Source organism: Canis lupus, chromosome 14 (genome assembly GCF_003254725.2).
Source record: "Canis lupus dingo isolate Sandy chromosome 14, ASM325472v2, whole genome shotgun sequence".
Classification (NCBI taxonomy): domain Eukaryota; kingdom Metazoa; phylum Chordata; class Mammalia; order Carnivora; family Canidae; genus Canis; species Canis lupus.
Window position 1 is genome coordinate 49,801,003 of NC_064256.1, and position 6,061 is coordinate 49,807,063.

The following is a 6,061-nucleotide window of genomic DNA, read 5'->3' on the forward strand; positions in this document are numbered from 1 at the left end:
TTTCAAATTTGAAGTGAGTGCTACAGATCCTATAGATATTAAAAGGATAATAAGAGAATATTGCAGTTAGCTTTATGCCCATAAATTCAACTTAGATGAAATGGAAAAATTCCTTCAAAGGTACAAACTAGCCAATCTTACTCAAGAGTAAATTGTGAATAATGTGAATGGTCTTATATCTATTAAAGAAATCTAATTAATTGAAAGTCTTTCAATAAATTAACCTTCAGGCCCAAATGGCTTCACAGGAAAATTCTAATGAACATTCAACAAAGAAATATTACTGTTTCTACATTAACATGTCAAATAGTAGGAAGGGAGAGAACACTTTCCAGTTAATAGTTTTGAAGACAAAACCCAAACAAAACAAAGATATTACAAAGAAAGACTACAAACCAATGTCCTTCATTAATTTTAGGTGTAAATATCCTTTGCAAAATATTAGCAAATCATATTGAACAATATATAAACAATAATATAGTACAACAAAGAGGGATTTATCCTGGTAATTCAAGCCTGATACACATGTCACATTATAATATCAGCATATTAGAGGAAAAAAATCACATGACATATGAAAAACCAAAATTTGAGTAATGTTGGTATAAGTTTTACCTATTTGGAAGAATTTATTACTGAAGCGATCCATTGAATGGATAAATCTTGAAATGTCTCTGTGAGAAGGGTTTTATTTATGGATTCCTTTTCCTTAAAATTATGAAACATCTGATTTTATATTTATCTTTGTTTTATTTTTTAATGTACCTTTCTTGGAATTTGTCTACTTTATCAATATTTTATTTATTTAAATTTTTATGACTTTTTTTTTTTTTTGAGAGACACAGAGTAAGAGAGAAAGAGAGAAGGGGCTGAGACACATGGAGAAGGAGAGGGAGAATCTTAAGTAGGCTCCATGCTCAGCCTAGAGCCCAGTACAGGGCTTAATCTCACTCTGAGACCATGACTTGAGCTGAAATCAAGATTTAGGTGCTTGACTGACTCAGGCACTGAGGCCCTCCTATTTTATCAACATTTTAAATATATTGGCAAAAAATGTTTATATAATCTGTATTAATTTACTAGGGCTGCCATAACAAAAAACCACCATTTGGTGTCTTAACATACAAAATTGTCTCACATTTCTGGATGCTAAAGGTTCAAAATCAAGATATTACCAATATTAGTTTCTTTTGGGAAAGCATCTGTTCCAAGCCTCTCTAGAAGATGCTACTAGTCTCACTTGTTTCTTATAAATGGCATTCTCTCTGTTTCTTTGCATCATTTTCCCTCTATCAGTATCTGTCAGTATATGTCCAAACTTCGCTTTCCTATTAGAACTTTCAATAGTATTGAATTAGGGTAAACTAACCTCAGTTGGTTAGATTTGCAAAGACTTTTTTTTTTTCCCCAAATGAAGCCACATTCTGTGGTATTGAGGATTAGGATTTCAACATATGAATTTGGGGGTACAATTTAGGCCAAAACAGTATTATTTTTTGCTATCTGTAGAATATCTTTAGAAATTACCTTAATTAACATCTGTAAGATGTACAGAAATATCTCCCTTATATATTCGTAAAGTGGTTTATTTTTTACGTTTTACGTTTGTATTATCTGCATTGCCATGGGTTTTTCACTTTCATTAATCTTTTTAAAGAACAATACTTTGGCTTTGTACCGTCTTTTGGATATTTGCATTCTAAATTATTGATATCCGATTGTGTCTTATGTATAATTTGCTTTTCTTCCTTTAGATTCTTGATTTGATTATTGAGATTTTTACCTTTTGTTCTTTATCAGTATGTCCATTTGAAGGCTATATATTTGCCTCTGAGCACAGCTTGAGCTTCATCCCTCAAAATTTTTCTCAGAATCTTATTTTGAAAAATTATGGATATAGAGGCAAATTTTAAAAATCAAGAAATAGATGTACACCTTTACAAATTGTTAATTTTTTGTCTTATTTATCCTCTTTCATCAGTAGGTAGGTGTGTATTTTCTGAAACATTTAAAAATAATTTTAGATATTATGACAGTGATTGCTGAAAATAGTTAAAGATATGTTCTCCTTTTTATTCTTTTTAAATATTTTATTTATTTATTTATTCATGAGAGACACAGAGAGAGGCAGAGACACAGGCAGAGGGAGAAGCAGGCTCCATGCAGGGAGCCCAATGTGGAACACAATCCCAAGAACCCAGGATCACACCCTGAGCTGAAGACACTCAACCACTGAGCCAACCAAGTGTCCCAAGATATGTTCTCCTAGTAACAAGAACATTTTCCTGTTTAACTGAAATATCACATCAAAGAAATAATTTTATCTATATTCTTTATTTAGTAGTATTGTCAAATATAATATTCATTTTAAAGATCCATATTCATCAAAAATATTTTTATAGTTTTATTTTTAAATCAAATATCCATTCTGGTTTCACTTACATACATTGAAAACAGTATAATTTGATTAAAATTATTTCCTAATTCTTCCTTATATGGCTTCTTTGACCCAATAGATTATTTAGAACTACATTGCTTATATCCACATTTGTAAGGATTTTAAAATTACTAACTTTGCAATTGGTCAGAGAAGCTATTCAGGATGATTTCAACACATCAGTTCTTGAGACCTGATTTTTGGTGAGGCATACTCTAAGATCTGATAAATATTTAATGTTCACTTGAGAATTTTGTTTGGATATTGTTCTGTTCTGCAAAGTATTTTCTTCTGCAGTGAATTTGTTTTGAGGAAGTTACCAGCAATGTTCTATGTTATTAATTAGGTGAAGGTTGATTAGATGAAGTTTATTAATAGATATTACTCAAAATTTATGTTTATTACTATTCATATTATTGTCCTATCAATTATGATGAAACATGGGTTAAAATACTTTGTATAATTGTGAAATTCTTTATACACTTTTTAGTTCTATTATTTTTGCTTTGTTATGTTTTAAAGCTTTGCTATTAGGTTCATACAAATTTACAAATATTATATATACTTGTTGAATTAAACATATACTTGTTGAATTAAACTTTATATCACTATAAAATCTATTTTTAAAATACCAATTACCTTTTTACTTTAAAACTTTTGCCCTAATATTAATATAGCTATACCAGCTTTCATTTTGTTAGTTTATGTGTAGTGTATGTTTTTCTATCCTTTCATTCTGAAATTATAAATCCATGCATTTTGTATGTCTCCTGAAACTATTTTTCACTAAATTTTAATTGTTATTAATATGTTTGCATTTAATTAGAATATATAGAATTTTACATTTAATAGAATAATTGAGACTTTAGAATCTAAATTTGCCATGGTACTATTTTTAAAATTTTCCCCATCTGTAATATGTTCCTTTTTCTCACCTTTCTTTTTTTTTTTTTTTCTCACCTTTCTTTAGTTACTTTGAGTTGATTATTTTTATCATTCTATTTTTTCCTCTAGCAGACAAGTAATTGTATCTTCTTTTAGCATAGCAGAAATTACAACATACATTTTTGAATTATCAGATGTTAGTACTTTTATCTCTTCCTAGATAAGTCAAGAATCATAAACATGCTAATATATTTAGTCCTCTTGAACTTGCTACTTATTTATATAAGATTAAAAAGTTTTCTAATCTTATTAACATTTTTGGAAATGCAGATTAAAACTATATGATACCTCTACACAAAAATATGACCAAAATTAGAAAGTCTTATAGAGCTTATGGAGCAATTAAAACTTTCTTTTTCTTTTTCTTTTTTTTTTTTTTTAAGATTTTACTTATTTATTCATGAGAGACACAGAGAGAGAAACAGAGACATGCAGGGAGCCCGATGTGGGACTTGATCCCGGATCCCAGGGTCATGCTCTGAGCCAAAGGCAGAAGCTCAACTGCTGAGCCACCCAGGTGTCCCACAATTAAAACTTTCATGTATTTCTGAGTTGGTGTGCAAATTTGTACACTTTGTAGAAGAGTGTGCTATTATGTAGAACACTTGAAGATATGCATACTCTGTGATTTAATTATTCATAATTATAGATATATATCTTTAATAACTCACAATTATGGATATATATCTTTAGAACACTGAACACAAATGCTTACAAAAGTTATCTTTGGAATATTCCAATACTGGCCACAACTGAAATGACTATCAATGTTACATTGAATAAATAATTTGTGATATATTCATCTATAGAAGTTGTATATAGAAATAGTAATAATATAGACTAAATAATCTAAAGCAAAATTGATGAATCTTTTAGACATAATATTTAACTAAAAAAACAAAACATAAAACACAGAAAGTAGATTTCCATTTACATAAAGTTCAAAAATAGGCAAAGCATTTAAAGTCCCTTAAAGGAACTTTGCGTCTTTAATGTGGGATGAAATATGAACAGTTTTTTTGAGCCATGGGAAGAAAGTCAACATACCTTCAGGTGATGCCTATTGCCAGAGAGTCTGGAAGATATTGTTTGTATATTCTTAACACTAGAGTCACAGACCAGAGTATGTAAAAGTTGGCTTTTGGTAGATAATCAGGCCCCCAGGAAAGTATTTTTTATTGTTATTGTTTAATTTTTTTTCAGATGATTATATTTCCAGGTCATAGAGATACATAGGTTATCTATAAAAGCTCCATCTCTGACCATTTATAATAAATGAACCTTTCATACTCCCTAAACAGATTTTAATTTTAAAATATTTAGAAGTACCTACAGTGGCCAAAAAACTGTGCTCTGTACTGGGCAAAAAGAATTATAAAGATAAGATATTGATTAAAAATGATATTTTAAATTTTCGTTCATCCCATGTCTTAATCCAAGTATCATGACTTATTCCCTATAAAACACAGCAGCAGGGTAACAAACACCTTAAACTTTTAAATTGTTCTTATTCTCCTAAATTAAAAAAAAATGCTTTATACGATACTTTAGGAATTCATCAGTGAGATGAATGTAAATATGAACACTATCATCTAAAATATGAACACTTGTGATCAGACATACTTTGATACCAGGCAGTGTATCTTTAAAAATAAATGTTTTCTTAATAGTAACATAATTTCCAGACAACATTGTAAATGATGAGGGATTGTGACCTTTTTTCTTACTTGGCTCAAGCAATGACACTTGTTCTTAATAATTTCTCTGTTCTTATCATTGAGGTTGCTTCCTTTTAGGAATATACAATAGGAAATATAAATCTGAATTTATTTTGCATGAGATCTCATAAAATTCTACACATAACTTCATTCAATAAATGAAGAGACTTCGATTTTTTAAATAAATCAGAACTTGAGGTCAATTAGAAATACTAACTTATTTAATAATTAAGTATAAATAAATTCACTGTTCTTAGCACTAGAAATATCAAGGGATAGGACATGTGATCAATATATAAAAAATTAAAATGATATGTAAAGTACATTAGAAAGGTATTAACAGGTACCTGGGTGGCTCAGCATCTGCCTTTGACTCAGGTTGTGATCCTGGGGTCCTGCAATCAAGTTCCACATCAGGCTCCCCTTGGGGAGCCTGCTTCTCCCTGTGTCTCTGCTTCTCTCTCTGTGTCTCTCATGAATAAATAAATAAAATCTTTTTTAAAAAAAGAAAGGTATTAATAAATTGCTGTGTTAGTCCAGTACAGAGTGAAATTTTACCCATCTGTGAGAAAAGAAAGACTTGTAGATCCATTGGTGTGATCAGGATGGCTGTGAACCTGGAGAATGCCAGTAGTACTTAACTTATGAGCCTAGGAAAAAATGCTCAGAGAGTTCTAATTTTATTGAGGTCACAAAGCAGACAAACAAAAGAAAACAGCAACAACAAAAACCTAGGCTGATTTGCTATTGTAGATTTTTTTTCTGATTTGCCAGTATGGAATAAAATATTATTTTATTCATTAATATTTATCTTCGAAGCATGTGTGTAAGATATAGTTCAGCCTACAATTTTAGTTAGCATGCTGTGAATAAAATATTTGCCCTATTTTCAATTTTATCCTGTACTGTATCTCTAATAGTAACTAGTTTGAATTTTTTTCTTAACTCCAGGCTCCCTTTT

The 6,061-nt window shown here is 29.9% G+C and overlaps 1 long non-coding RNA gene across 1 annotated transcript in view; it reads right to left on the reverse strand.

Moving 5' to 3' along the window:
• Positions 1-5,741, reverse strand: part of LOC112670892 (uncharacterized) — a 43,792-nt gene extending 38,051 nt beyond the window's left edge. Inside the window, exon 1 of the long non-coding RNA XR_003143278.3 lies at positions 5,448-5,741. This is a non-coding gene — a long non-coding RNA (uncharacterized LOC112670892). The remainder of the gene's footprint in view (positions 1-5,447) is intronic.
• Between the last annotated feature and the right edge of the window lie 320 nt (positions 5,742-6,061).